The following is a 16,265-nucleotide window of genomic DNA, read 5'->3' as shown; positions in this document are numbered from 1 at the left end:
GAGTGCCCATATGGGATCCTGGCATGTGAAAGGTGAGGACTTTAACCACTACGCTATTGTGCTGGGCCCAAAATGGAAAACTTTGAAGCTCACCCATAACTGGATGAAGAATACTCAGAAGAAACCAACTAATTTTTAAGTGCATAGATTACTTACTAATAACAGCTACTTACTGTTACTACTTATTAGCAACAGCTTTGAAAGTCAATGGACCACACTCCCAGGTAAGATATAGTTTGGCTAAATGGATTAAAAAATAACCAAGGATATGTACCTTAAGAAACTCATTAGTAAAGACACACACTGGTGAAAAGATGGAAAAAAATGTTCTACCTAAGTGGAAACCTAAAGCAAGCAGGAGTAGTGCATTAGACAAAATACACTTCAGCCAAAAGCTATAAAAAGATACAAAGATCATCAGATAGTGATCAAGCAATTAATTCAACAATAAGATAGTACAGATTGGGTACTATATATCCAATGCCACAGCATGTCATTTTCTTAAAAAGCCTTATTATATCTAAAGGGAGGGCCCGGCAGTGTGGCCTAGTGGCTAAAGTCCTCGCCTTGAATGCCCCGGGATCCCATATGGATGCCAGCTCTAATCCCAGCAGCTCCACTTTCCATCCAGCTACCTGCTTGTGCTCTGGGAAAACAGTCGAGGACAGCTCAATGCCTTGGGACCCTGCACCTGCATGGGGGACCTGGTGGAGGTTCCTGGTTGGATCGGTGCAGCACCGGCCATTGTGCTCACTTGGGGAGTAAACATCAGATGGAAGATCTTCCTCCATCTCTCCTCCTCTCTGTATATTTGATTTTGTAACAAAATAAATCTTTTTAAAAAACACATACATATCTGAAGGGAGAGTCAAGCTCCAGATCAAGAAAAGTGGAGTTAAGGAATCAACTAACATGTCAGTCAAGCCAAAAATAAAACAAAAACAAAACCAAAAAAAAAAAAAAAACAAAAAGAAAAACCACAGTTCTAGGGTATACAGACACTGACACAGCATTCATTGCAATAGCTTTAGAATATGTACTTGAATACACTAAACTTCCTCTAAGACCACATATTAAACCACAACAAAAAGTACATCATATCTTTTCTAATCACAAAAATATAAATCCAGACAAATTTGGTAATTATAAAGCCATAGATTGAGGGGCTGGCCCTGTGGCTCAAGAGGCTAATCTTCCACCTTGCACACCGGCATCCATGTGGGCACTGGTTCATATTCCGGGGGCCTCACTTCCCATCTAGCCCTCAGCTTATGGCCTGCAAAAGCAGTGGAGGATAGTTCTCGTGCTTGGACCCTGCACCTGTGTGGAAGACCTCAAAGAAGCTCCTGGCTCTTGGCTTGGGATTGGTTCAGCTCCGGCCATGGCAGCCATTTGGAGAGTGAACCAGTGGACAGAAAATCTTCTCTCTGTAACATCTGCCTTTCAAATAAATCTTGAAAACAAAACCATCTGCAGATTAAATATTATGATCCTGAAATCCAAAGAAGAAATGTGGAAGAATCCAAAAGAAAACTTAAAAATTGAATGAAATGAAAATACAGTATTTCAAACCTTACATAAGACATCTAAAGAAATACTAAGTAAAGGTTGAAGAATTAAATGCCTACATAAAAAAAATGGAAAGGTTTCAAACAGGTTAGGTGCATTTTGGGTATCTAGAGAAGGCAGAATAAACTAAATCCTAAAGTTAGTAAAGAAATAAAGATCAAACCAGTAAATGAAGAGAAAAACATGAAAGATCAGTGAAACAAAGGTTATTTCAAAAAGAAATAAAACCAGCAAACTTATAGACTAACCTAGAAACAAAACATTGAAATGAAATTAGAGAGCTGGGCCCGGCAGTGTGGCCTAGCAGCTAAGGTCTTTGCCTTGAACGCTCCAGGATCCTGTATGGGTGCTGGTTCTAATCCCAGCAGCTCCACTTTCCATCCAGCTCCCCACTTGTGGCTTGGGAAAGCAGTCAAAGACAGCCCAAAGCCTTGCGACCCTGCTCCCACATGGGATACCTGGAAGCAGCTCCAGGCACCTGGTTTCGGATCGGTGCAGCACGGGCCATTGCACTCACTTGGGGAATGAATCATCGGATGGGACATCTTCCTCTGTCTCTCCTCCTCTCTGTATATCTGACTTTGTAATGAAAATAAAATAAATGTTAAAAACAGCGAAAAGAAATTAGAGGAGAGCTGAGAAACGAAATCTAACCAACACTAGAGAAAGGTGAAAGGTCACTAGGGACTATTGTGAAGAACTGTATATGCATTCATGGTGTTCATTTTACAAAAAACGCAAATTTTAAGACCTTTTTCATCAAGATAAACAGATCTTTAATTCTGTCTTCTACAAACTTTTTGAAACATTGTTTGGAATTTAAAGTTGATCTCATGTGAATTTAGAATAATATCACAGATTGGGGGGAAGAAGGGAGAGGGATAGAAAAATGGGAGAAGTCTGACGGACAAGTTGAAAGTAATGGCTGGGTAGAAGAACTAAGTTCTGGTGTTCTATAGTATGACAAGGTGATGACAGTTACCAATAACATGCTGTGTGTACATACATATGTGGACGCGTCTACACATTATATATAACATACAGTTAATACATATAAAGCTAGATGGAAGGAATTTGAGTGTTTCACCACATAGAAATTATCCAAGGAACTACGTAACTAGATCTATTCACCCCCATTTCATCACTACCCAATGTTTCTTTTACATGCAGCAAACCCTTGCAGAGTCCCCGTGGAAGCATATTTGTGTCAATTGATCTTAAAAATGTAAAAAGTTGCACTTAAAATTATGACTACCTTATATATTCAAGTAACCAGAAACTTAAAACATGAGGATTTTAATTGTTGTGGAACATTCAGACTGATTTAATGAGAAAATTATGGAGACATGCGTCTGCTAACTATTACATGCAAACAATTGGAACTATCAGGTTTTGACTGGTGCATTATTTTACCAGTAAGATTCTTTGCAATGGTGAAAAATATTCAAAAATTCACCTTTTGATCTTACAGTCTGCCACAAAGAACAAACCCTCACTTTCACTCCCTCGCTTAACTACACCTCGTGTCTTTTTCCTCCATGGCGATGTGTTATGTTTCTTTACAAGAGCCAAGAGACTCAATACAGAGACAGCTAGAACTTATACGAGAGTTTGGTAGAGTGGCAGGGTACAAAATGACGTAACGAAAAATAGTTATAGTGTATGCAAACAGCCCCAAGATGGAAAGGGATCTAATCAGCAAGATATCATTCAAAATAACAGAAAACTATGAAGTATCTGGGATAAACCTAACCAAAAATACATATGAAAAAATGCTCAAGTTCCTTGGCAATAAGGGAAATCCAAATGAAAACATCAATGAGGTACCACCTAATGCCAGTAAGGATGGCACACATACAAAGAAACACCAGCAACACCTGCTGGCAAGGAACCAGGGAAAAGGGAACCCTACTCCACTGTTGGTGGGACTGCAGGTTGGTACAGCCTCTATGGAATCAGTATGGAGAACATTCACACAACTCAAAATCAACATACCGTATGATCCAGCAATAGCACTCCTAGGAATACATCCAAAACATCTGTTTCATGAGAAACCAACATGTACCCCTATGATCATAGCAGCACAATCAGTAATTGCAAAAACATGGAAGCAACCAAAATGCCCATCAGCAGAAGACTGGATAAGAAAGCTATGGTTCATCTACTCCATGAAATACTATTCAGCTATTAAAAAAACCAAAATGCAGTTCTTTGTGGCCAAATGGGCCCAACTGGAAACCATAATGCTAAGGGAAATGACCAATTCCAGAAGGTTAGATACCACATATTTGCCTTAATTTAAGATGAAATGATGCCAGTTCGAAAAACAGTACCTGTAAATTGTAGTATTATTCCAAGCCCAAACAGTCTGTAGCTCATGCAATAAGATATTGTGATGTAACCAATGAACCAACAATCAATGTGAGTCAAACTGCTTATGATCTACATCAAAGAATTGTAAAACCTGATATACTTTTAAGACCCTATGCTACTTGGAAATGGGGTGGGAGAGCAGAGAAATCTTCCATCTGCTTAGAATGTGAGGAAGACGTGAAGTATAACCTGTCAGGAATGGAACAAGTAACTCAAACTACAAAGACATATAGGGGGAATCAAGAGCGATCCTGGCAATCTCTTAACAGGTCGTACACACAGAGCAGGGGGGCACCCCAGAGTGGAGCAGGTGGACAGGAGGAGGCTTGTATCCCAACCCTGTAGACTCCCGGATCCTCACCAAGGACTATCACTACGGGCACCAAGGACTATATCCCAACCGCCAAGAAGAACATAGGGAATTGGAGTGCCTTCGGAGCCTGCGAATTCTGAGGTCATCCACCCCCGTCTGGATCTCCCACATGGGATGGAAGAAGCCCAAATCCTTCCTGGCAGGATCCAAGGTCATCGGAACAACAGCCAGGAGCCCTGAGCAGTCTGCAGAAACAGAAGAGCAGTAAACTTCCTTTGGGACTAGGGAGAGGAGCTTTCTCTGATCCTTACTTAGTTCCAACTTTGGATCCCCACCCTCTCCTGCAAGGACCATCAGGGTCGCTGCAGAGACCCCCCCCCCCAAAAAAAAAATAGGATACAGAACAACAAGAAAAGCTTAGAACCAGGAGGAAATGGTCGGCGTAGACTCACACATACCTTACTAGGCAGGACACAAAGATTGGTTACTCCTCACTAAGGCATTGAAGATTTCTCTGCACACCTCTTCTAAAACTGGTCTGCACCTCAACTGTTGACAGAGTTATAAGCCTTGTCAGAGTTATAAGCCAGTTTAGACTATCCTAAAATCTGCCAAGTTCAGCAACATTATGTTTTAACTCTATAAACTGCTAAATACTCCAATGAAAATAGACATGAGACAGCTGAATAGTACCCTATAGCCATTTTAAGGTGTATACAAGCCGGTTCCGTGTGTAAACTAAAATTGAAATGCCAATGAAGTACTCACAGGATGTGGTTAAGAACTTGCATTTTAACGTACTGATTACTCAATACCATGTCAATTAATTCCATAATGTTGTAAATTGTTGCTGATGTTTTGTTGTGGCTTTTAATTGATTGGGATGATATTCTGCCAGCTCTATTTTCAGACCAGAGATGGTCTCCCCAAGAAACCTGGAGTTTATCTGGACAATAAGATGCTGGACACTATGCAAACTATATGGTTGCTGTGAAAGAATCTTGACTTAATTTGAACTGTAATACTGCAACAAGGTGGAACAATCCACCATGGGGGGATGGCACGGGGAGAGGTTGGAGGAATCCCAGAGCCTATGAAACTGTCACTTAATGCAACGTACTTCATAAAAAAAGTGAGGGAATTGTAACTCAAATAATCCACAAGTCTAATTTTCATTGTAGTTAGACTTCCTCTAGAGCTAATAAGTAGGTCCATTGTCTAATTTGATCATCATTAATTTCCCACTTTTTACCCACAGCTGTCCAAAGAATAAAAATCCAAAACACATCTAGCCAGAAGGCAGAAAATACAAGCTAAAAATTATGGAATTCTCACAAGTTGGGTACTTAACCAGGAACAGGTGTACTTTTCCTAACATTGGTGAGCTATAGAACTCACATACACTGTCTCTTTCAACCAGTCTTTAAAATGTTTGTGGAGAATGATCATGAAAGCCAACATGTGGATTTCAAGTCTGCATGGAAACTTCTCTTTTGACTCCATTTTTACGGACTTTGTGAAGCATCCCACTTCCTACTTCCTCAAACACCTCCATGAGGCAGAGAAGCGCCAGACTTTCATCCTTGTCTGATCTTCTCCTATCTCGGTATTGAGCGTTTGAGCATTACTCCCACGTTTGTCTACACGAGGAATGTTGCTGGCCAATGCTGACAAATTAACGTCTAGTCCAATGCACGTGTCAGTTTCTCTACCATGCCGTAACAGTAAATAACTTTGGAAGTACTCTCAACATTATGGCTTTTCTAGAAATCACTTGGTCCCTAAATGATGGAAAACAATCCTTACTGACATGTATGCATAATTCCAGTAAGGCAAATCTCACTTGGAATCCACACAGCTCGTCAGAAGCTCCGAGATCAAGAATGATCTACTAGGTGATGCTAGGGAACGCGGGGCTATGCTTAACAGACGAAGCTGTAACAGCCTAATGGAAAATTGAGACATTTGAATTTTTAGTAGGAAATGAGCTAAAAGCAGATAACTATTTAAGAACCTTAATGGGGTGAAGTTCATGCTCACACAAGCCATCTTTCTTTACAATTCTTGCTTGCGTGTGTGTTTAGGAAGTTTCAGCCCTGTGCGTATGGAGTAATTCTGACAGCCTAGTTATCCTTGAATAAAAGGCCAGCATTGGTTTAGGAATGGGCTACCAACATGGGATATGTTCAGCTCACAATGTACTGGCCTTCAGTATTTTAGTTGGAGAGTTAAGATTTTCGACCTGGTGAGGTGGCCTAGCAGTTATAGTCCTCGCCTTGAATGTGCAGGAATCCCATATGGGCACTGCATCTAGTCCTGGCAGTCCTGCTTCCCATCCGGCTCACTGCTTGTGGCCTGGGAAAGCAGGTGAAGATGGCCCAAAGCCTTGGGACCCTGCACCCACGTGGGAGACCTGGAGGAGGTCCTGGGCTTCTGGCTTCAGATCGGCTCAGCTCCAGCTGTTGCGGCCACTTTGCCGAAGGAATCATTGGACAGAAGATTGTCCTCTCTCCTTTCTACATGTCTGGCTTCCCCCAAAAAATAAATAAATCTTTAAAAAAATATTCTTACTGTAAAATCAGATTTACAGAGAGGATGAGGAGACAGAAAAATCTTTCATTTGCTGAGCCACTCCAAGTGATTGCAACAGTTGGAGCTGAGCCAGAAGCTTCTAGGTCTCCCATGCCAGTACAGGGCCACAAGGCTTTGGGCTGGCCTTGACTGCTTCCCCAGGTCACAAGCAAGAAGCTGGATGGGAAGTGGAGCAGCCGGGATACAAGTGAGCGAGCAGCCCTGTTGGATCCTGGCACTTGCAAAGGTGTCGACTTTAGTCAGTAGGCTACTGCTCCGGGTCCAGTTGGAGATTTGTCACTCAAATGTTTATGGTTAAAGATCCTGATAAGCCATAGAATGCGTTTACATGTAAAATAGTAGCAAGTGAGTACAGCATGGTTTTGCACATGATTTCCTGCACATCTGCAGGTAAGTAGTTCAACAGCTGTTCAAACGATAGCAGACACAATCCCTCTGGCAATGTATTTCACTGGAACTGTTCATCTTATTGAGAGTTTCTAGCAGCAAAGCATGATATTCCAACAATTCCTTCATTTTGCTTGACTGAAAAAAAGAAAAATCTGCCCAGTGACTGCAGTAGACCTTGTTCTTAAGGTAAGATTACCAGGGAACTAAGCAAAAACATACATTCAGAATATTTGATTTGTTGATGTCCGTTTGGCATTGGTAGGGGACTTGTGCATTGTTTTCTGCAATAGAAAACATGGCATCACACAGTCAATCTTTCCAAGGCTTCAGGGAACTGGCCTCGCTTCTCCTACCCAACTCTCAGTAGACTGCAACTGAGAATTACAGTCATGTTTTTGGAGTTCTTTGAGGTTAGACAATGTGATTTCAGTCTCTGGCTCTTTCCACAAACCAAAATTTATAGTCAGCACTTATTGATAGTTTTATGCTATTGAATAATTTTCAGTCCTGTAAGACGTCGGAGAGGATGCTGGCAAATGCTTTCGTCCTATACATCACTCCCAAGTTACTTAGCTCCCCTCAGTACCTTCCCGTCAGCCTTCCAAGTGCCTCATTTGCTCCAACTCCCTGGTTTCTGATGAGATGGAAATAGATATTTTAAGAGGATCTTCTCTCTCTCTCTCTCTCTCTCGCTCTCTCTCTCGCTCTCTCTCTGTCTCACACACACACACACACACACAAGAAGTCATAGTATATTTCTCCCATGGGAAGGGATGACTGATCAAGAAGGATGGCTGTTTTAAATTTTATTATTTATTTGAAAGAATGGAGGCAAGTAGACACTTGCCTCTTATACTTACTGAAATAAAAAAGTCCCCCAAAGACAAATGGTTTCCTTCCTGTTTGTTAGCTAATACAAAGTACAGAAGTGGAATATGACTGAAACTGACACCTTGAGATTTGATTAATGTTTATAACCCTCATCTGTATTCTTGAGAAATAGTGGTTTTTCTACTTACTACTTGTGGAATTCTTTAATGGAGGATTAAACTTGTGGTTATAACCTCAAAGTATGCTGCAGTGAAAAGTTAAACAAAAATTATAAAGGAAGGAGGAGAAAAGGCGAGAGTGTGGCAGAAGGCTAGACTGGTTGGGAAATCTCATTATGCTCTTAACTTTAAGTAAAATACAAGGAATGTATTCCAGTTAAATAAAACTTTACAAAAAAGAGAGGAGAGTAAGAGAATAGAGAAAGATTTTCTATTAACCGATTTAATCTCAAAATGTCTGCCACAGCATGGGCTAGGTCAGACCAAAGGCAGCTGTCAGATATCCATCCCCAGGTGTATGCGGATGGCAGCAACCTAGCTGTTCAGATTATCACTTGGTTACTTCCAGGGTTCATTAAGATGAAGTTAGTATACTTGGCATATGCTTGCTAAGAGGGAATATCAACTGAACTTGAACTATGGTTACGCAACAAGGGGGAGGAACCCACCATGGGGGGAGGGTGTGGGGAAGTGTTGGGAGAATCACAGTTCCTATGAATAAATTTAATAAAAAAAAAAACAAAAACAAAACAAAAGCAAAAAAAAAAAAAGATGAAGTTTAGAGCCCGCAGTTGAAGCGGCATTGGAATCCAGACCCCATCATACGGGCTACAGGAGTCCTCCAGCTTCATCTTAATCTCTGCCAACATTTGCCTAGGGATGATATTTTAAACAGTTTAACCATAATAGTATCAGGAACTAACTTAATCACATGCCTTTAGCAAGTAGGAAAACAAAATGTGAAGCCTGGACTTTGCCACCCAACATCCCTCCCCACGACCTCCCCTGCCCTGGCGCTTTACCTTAGGTTCCCTAGTTTTGGTGTTTCTGCTATGTGAAGTAGGATTCGAGTTACAGCTTTTCCATGAGCCAAAATGAGTTATGAGCACTTCATGTATTTGTCAACAAACTTCTCTGTGCCTTTGTTTCTCATCTGTTGAATAGGATCACTGATTCCTACCTTCTGAAAGTCAGTGATAGTGTGCTTGGTGTAACACTTGGCATGCAGAACGCAGCATTGTTGTTGCCATCTGTGGATCCACTTGCAAAGTATTAATCAGAAATTGGATTCCCTACATATTAAGTGAATATTTCTCAAATTTGAAATCTAAGAATAGGATGGCTTATCTTTAGGTCCCTTAGTTCATAGACAGTATGAAAAGTACAGGTTCACAAATATTTCTTTTCCACATATATTCTTTATACAATGTTAACTTTGTTATGGGAAAATAGCTGAATAGTTCCTTTTGTCCTTGCCAGCAAAGTGACACAACAAGAGGGTAACAGAGCCGGCATTTCTCAACATGTTCCTCTTTATTTTTCTCTAATTTAAATGTAGGCATCCCAGACTGGACCAGTCACTCTTTATGGACCTAAACTGCTCAAATAGTGGACAATTACTTAATAAATCCTTCTCCAACTCTCTCCCCCATATCCGGCCACATGCTGTGATGCATGACTGCTGGCCTTGTCCGAAGGCTTCTCTAAGCCAGTGACTCACCATAGCTCTATTACCATGAAGCCAAAGATCAGCAGTCTCTTTATGTACAAACTATCGCTGCAAGTTTGATCAGTTCCCTTATTGCACGAGTAGGTACTGTTTATGACTCGGACAAAACTTTTCTCATGGCAATAACAAACACAAATTAAGGGTAAAGTGCCTGGTGGTATGGCCTAGTGGCTAAAGTCCTCACCTTGAAAGCCCCGGGATCCCATATGGGCACCGGTTCTAATTCCAGCAGATCCACTTCCCATCCAGCTCCCTGCTTCTGGCCCGGGAAATCAGTTGAGGATGGCCCAATGCTTTGGGACCCTGCACCCGCATGGGAGACCTGGATGAGTTTCCTGGTTCCCGGGTTCAGATTGGCGCACACCAGCCATTGCGGCTCACTTGGGGAGTGAATCATTGGATGGAAGATCTTCCTCCCTGTCTCTCCTCCTCTCTGTATATCTGATTTTGCAATAAAAATAAATAAATCTTTAAAAAAAATAATAAAATAAAACAGGAGCCAAGAAGCACCTCTAGACTTACCAGTCATGCAAAAGGGAGGCGCATGCTTGCAGTCTGCCCTTTGGAACGAATTCAGGACCTTGGGCTGTAATAAAATGAATAAATCTTTAAAAAAAATTAAAGATAAAAAGGAACACTCTAAGTAAATGTACTTTTAAACCAAAAACCTTATTTTTTTCCCAACAGTTTTGATAGGTTGGCAGGGGAAGAGTCTACAACAATGTTTGTGTGAGTGCACTTCAAAACACCAATGGGAAAAAATGGAAATTAAGTGCAAGTGCAAAAAAAACGCTGGAAATCTCTGCAGTTTTTTGTAATTTTTTTCAAAAACTTGAAGACCACTGGGTTCATGGATTTTAGGGCTTTTTCTTTTGCACCAAACTTCTATTTCAATTGCACTTTGCCAGAACTTTTTACCCTCTCTTACAGATGATCTCAAATCCATCAAAGCAAACCATCTCCATGGATTTTTCTTCAACTGAATCTCAGTGGAAGAAAATCCAAGGGTACACAGTACTTACTTCCACCTGATCTTCTAACTTCATAGCAACATTACTATGATACTCAAAATCACCATTACTTTTTCTATTGCTTTAAGATATTGAGATGTGACATCTCATTTCTAGTCAAGTCAGGCTTAATTATTTGGATCTACTCTCACTGATAAGCAGTAAAGCTAAATTTAAAGCATCTTTCTTAGCAATTGAAAACCTGGCAAAACAGTATCTGGCAAAAACTGACAGGACAAGAAAGAACCTCATGCGATAAAACCTGAGAGCTGCTTTTGTGGGCTCTGTGACCTGAACACATTTGGAAGTGACGTTTAGGAGAGGGTCAGACATCAGAGCCCTGTGTCTGCTGGAAGTTGAGAAGCTACTAGCAGACACACTCAAAAAAGTTTCCACTGGACATCAGCTAGAATAAATGAGCCACAGTAGAGTCCTCATATACCCCTACAGCCCGAGATTATATAGATGTATTTTTAAAGATTTTTCTTTGTAAAGGCAGATCTATACAGAGAAGGAAAAACAGGAAGATCCTCCATCTGCTGATAAAGTGACAATGGCCTGAGCAGAGTTGATCCGAAGCCAGGAGTTAGAAGCTTTTTCTGTGTCCCCAGGATCTGGGCCATCCTATAGTGCTTTCCCAGGCTGCAAGCAGGGAGCTGCATGGACAGTGGAGCAGCAGACATGCAGTGGCACCCATATGGGATCCTGGTGACTTCCAGGCAAGGATTTAGCCACTAGGCCACTGTGCTGGGTCCTTGGGATCACAGTTTAAGGGAATTAATTTCAAGTCCTGAGCATCAATGAGGGGGTTGCTGGTGGGTAGGGAAGAGGTAAATCCTCTCCAGAGAGGTTAGTTTTCTGAGACCTCCACATTTATTGCTATATACAAACTTGCAAAATAATCTGTATGAAAGATTAGGTACACCAGGAAATAGGATATCAAGAGTGAGAAAAAGCAGAAGTAGATCCACAAATTGCACATTGAGAAACAGTAACCATGGGAAATGTGATCAACATTGTCTTTAAAGCAATAAAATACAAGCAGATTTAGAAGCAGAAGCAAAAGACATAGACTTGAAAATGATCTACTAGAACTTCTGGAAATGAAATTTTATACACAAAGTATTACCAAGTCAATAGATTTAGTCAATTAGACATACTTGACATGGGCAAAGCAGGCAAACAGTGAGGGACAGGAAGCTGAATACTGCCAACACCCTAGCCATCTGCACTGCCATCTCCTCCAGGCTGTTTCCACATGGCCAAAGCCTCAGCACCCCTGCTCTGCATCCTGCAGCTAAGCCTCACTTTGCATCAGGTACCAGGTGTCCTTAACCACCATAAGGAGCTCACCACACATACTATAGCTACACTCCTTATGCTAGAAGGAAAATGTAACCCCAGCCAGGTGGGGAAATTGTTCATTTTGAGATTGCCTGCACACATATCTGAGTGAGGACTGTCCTTTTGTCCTACTGTTCATCTGTCTCTCCTTTTACTTGTAGAATGACAAAAGCCTGCAGTTTAAGTCTAGCTGGGGCTGGCGGGTGGGGGTGCGGTAGCTGAGCCTCTCCAACTACCTCCAGGGCTCCTGAGCCCTTCAACACCACCAGGAGGCTGCATTTCCCACCATTAGTAAACAGAGATCAAAGACGTTGTAGAGCATGGAGGTGCAAAACATGTCAAGAGACAAACAGAACTCCTGACAGGACGGTTGAAAATGAATCCCAACCTGTTTAATCCGAGTTCTAGGATTTCCAGAAAGAAAGACAATGAGCAGAGGTAGTCTGAGGTTTCTCCAGAGTAACTGTCTACACGTTTTTTTTTAATGCCAGTTATTTCTTCAAAAGCATCTGATTTTCATGAAAACAATCACTGGAAAACTAGTTTGTTACTTTAAATAAAAATGGCAGCATTGTAAAATAACAGACAATAGTTCCTGGGCTTGGGAAAACATAGCACTACACAGGTGAAACATACATAAAGCATATGATGGGGAACAAGAGGCCCTGACCATAGGAGTATCTTTAGCTCGGTAGCAACGAGCAGACAGCAGTTCCCGGGCTTGGGAAAACATAGCACTACACAGGTGAAACATACATAAAGCATATGCTGGGGGACAAGAGGCCCTGACCATAGGAGTATCTTTAGCTTGGTAGCAACGAGCAGACAGCAGTTCCCGGGCTTGGGAAAATATAGCACTACACAGGTGAAACATACATAAAGCATATGATGGAGAACAAGAGGCCCTGACCATAGGAGTATCTTTAGCTCGGTAGCAACGAGCAGACAGCAGTTCCAGGGCTTGGGAAGCATTTTGCACTTGCATAGGTGTTGCACACAAAAAGGCATACGATGGGGTGCAAGAGGCCTAGACCCAATCTCACAGCCTGTGCTGTTCCTCTGCCAACAGATCAACCCGCAGTTACAACACAAGGGTGCCCACCTGCTCATGTACATCAGTAAAGTCCTATTGTTCCATAACTCTGGCAGTCTGTACCGCAACCTTGTTCATTGTCACCAAGGTAACTGGTGGTGGCAGCTGCTGATGTACTGGCTATGGTGGTCGCCATTATGCCAGTCTCTTTTATTCTTTATCAGGCCAACAGAGGCCTCTCCGTCAGTCCCAACAGGCACAGGCAGGATTCAGGGCAGGGGCTGAAGAACAGCAGAATTGCAATTGCCATTCCAGGACGCTGTCAGGGTGCACTGGAACGTGGTGTCATTTACTTCAGAGGTGTTTTCTGTATGTGAGAGTGAAACATGGGGATAACACAGGCAGACACAAGCTTCAAATTCAAGGAGCTGAGGTTCACCTATGTAAGCGAGTCCTCAAGTTCAGACGAATGATGGAACTAATAGATTCCACAGGAATCATTGCATTCCTAAAGAAGGGAAAACGGGGTGCATGCCATTGCATGTCCCAACCCCACAAAGCTGCCACGTAGAGAAGGTGGGTATTTTCCCTGTGGTAATAACAGGAGAATGATAAGCAAAAGCACGGGCAGAGATTATGCTATTTATAAAGGGAGGGCCAGACCCCCAACAGCTGTGGTCACACACCAGACAGTCTGATAGTCTGGTTAAAATAGAAACTGGCAGGAAATGTCGGAACCTGGTGCTCATAGCAGAAAGACAAGATAAAGAGAGGGGTGCTTCACAAATACTAACATACTTACATAATATATAAAGGCATAATATACCTGCCTGAGGGGGAACCTCTCACGGAGGCCCCAGCAGAGATGGAGAAGGATTTCGAGGGGGACCCTCAGGCTGAGGACCCAGCAGAGGGGTTCCTGAGTGGGACCCTCTCACTGAGCACACAGCACAGAGAGAGGGGAGGTCGGAGGGGGACTCTCGCTGAGGCAAGAGCAGAGGGGGTCCCAAGAGGGACCCTCTCGCTGAGGCCCCAGCAGAGAGGGAGGGTGGTCTGAGGCCAAACCTCATGCTGATGCCCTAGGAGAGGGGGTCCCAAGGTGGTCCCTCTCTCGCTAAGGCCCCAGGAGAGGTGGTGCCCAGGGGGACCCTCTCGCAGAACCCAGCAGAGAGGTAGTGGGACTCATGGGTTCCTTTCACTGAGGCCCCAGAAGATGGGGTCCTGAGAGGGACCCTCTGGCTGAGTCCCCAATAGAGAGAGGGTCGGGTTCTGATGATCTCTCTCGATGAGGCCCAGGCAGAGAGAGACAGGGGGGTCTGGGGAGACCCTCTCGCTGAGGGAGCAGCAGAGAGGGTCCTGAGTGGAATTCTCTCGCTGAGCCCAAAGCATTGAGAGTGGAAGGTTCTGAGGGGGACACTCTCACTGAGGCTCCAGCAGAGGGGGACCCGAGGGGGACCCTCCTGCTGAGGCATCAACGGAGAGGGAAGGGGGCTCCGGGTGTCCCTCACGCTGAGGCCCCAGCAAAGGGGGTCCCGAGTGGTACCTTCTCACCTAGGCCCCAGCAGAGAGGTAAGGTGGCTCTGGGTGTCCCTCTAGCTGGGGCTCAAGCAGAGGGGGTGGCCGGGGTTCCCCCTCGCTGAGGCCCCAGCAGAGGGGGTCCCAAGGGGGACCCTCTCGCTGAAGCCCCAGCAGAGAGGGAAGGGTCGCCAGGGTTCCCCCTCACTGAGTCCCCATCAGAGGGGGTCCCAAGCGGGTCTCTCTCACTGAGGCCCCAGGAGAGGTTTTCCCCAGGGGGACCCTTTCACAGAGGACCCAGCAGAGAGAGTGTGGGACTCAGGGGTCCCTCTCACTGAGGCCCCAGAAGACGGGGTCTTGAGGGGGACCCTCTGGCTGAGTCCCCAACACAGAGAGGCTTGGGCTCTGAGGATCTCTCTCGCTGAGGCCCCAGCAGAGAGTGTAGGTGGCACCGGGGGTCCCTCTTGCTGAGGCCCCAGCAGCGAGGAAGGGGTTGCCGGGGTTCCCACTAGCTGAAGCCCAGGTAGAGAGCGAGAAAGGGGTCTGAGGAGGACCATCTCACTGAGACCCAGGCAGAGGTGCTCCCGAGATGAACCATCTTGCAGATGCCCCAGCAGATAGGGAGGGGATGGGGATGCAAGGGTCTCTCTCACTGAGGCCCCAGCAGAGTGGGTCCCGATCGGGACCTTCTCACTGAGGCCCTAGCAGTCAGAAAGAGAGAGAGAGAGAGACAGAGAGAGAGAGAGAGAGAGAGAGAGAGAGAGAGAGAGAGAGAGAGAGAGAGAGGGGCGGCCGATGGTCCTTCACCCTGAAGCCCCAGCAGACTGGGTCCCGAGGGGGAACCTCTCGCTGAGGCCCCAGCAGCGAGGAAGGGAGGGTCCGAGGGGGACCTTCTCCCTGAAGCCCCAGCAGAGTGGGTCTCAAGGGGGACCCTCTTGCTGAGGCCCCAGCAGAGGAGGTCCCAAGGGGGACGATCTTACTGTGGCACCAGCAGAGGTGGTCCCGAGGGAAAACCTCTCGCTCTGGACCCAGCAGAAGGGGTTGCGAGGGGGACCTTCTCTCTGAGGCCCCAGCAGCGAGGGAGGGGAGCGCCGGGGTCCCTTTTGCTGAGGCCCCAGCAGAGGGGCTCCAGAGTGTGACCCTCTTGTTGAGGCTGCAGCAGAGACAGAGGGGTTATATGAGAGGGGTACCCTCTTCCTGAGGCCCGAGAACATGGGGTCCCGAGGGTTACCTTCCTGCTGAGGCTCCAGTAGAGAAGGAGGGCGTGTCTGAGGGGGACGCTCTCACTGAGGTCCCAGCAGAGATGGAGGGGTGTTTGAGGGTTCGTCTCGCTGAGGCCACAGCAGCTAGGGAGGGGGGCTCTGGGAGTCCCACTCGCTTAGGCCGCAGCAGACAGGGTCCCGAGGGGGACCCTCTCTCAGAGGCCCCAGTAGAGATAGAGGCTCTGGCTGGGAGGGTCCCTCTTGCTGAGCCCCCAGCAGAGGTTGTCCCGAGTGGGACCCTCTCAAAGAGGCCCCAGCAGAGAGAGGTGGGTCCGAGGAACAAGCTCTCACATAGGCCCCAGCAG

The sequence above is a fragment of the Ochotona princeps genome, chromosome 2 (genome assembly GCF_030435755.1).
Source record: "Ochotona princeps isolate mOchPri1 chromosome 2, mOchPri1.hap1, whole genome shotgun sequence".
Lineage (NCBI taxonomy): Eukaryota > Metazoa > Chordata > Mammalia > Lagomorpha > Ochotonidae > Ochotona > Ochotona princeps.
Note: the sequence above shows the minus strand (reverse complement) of the source record.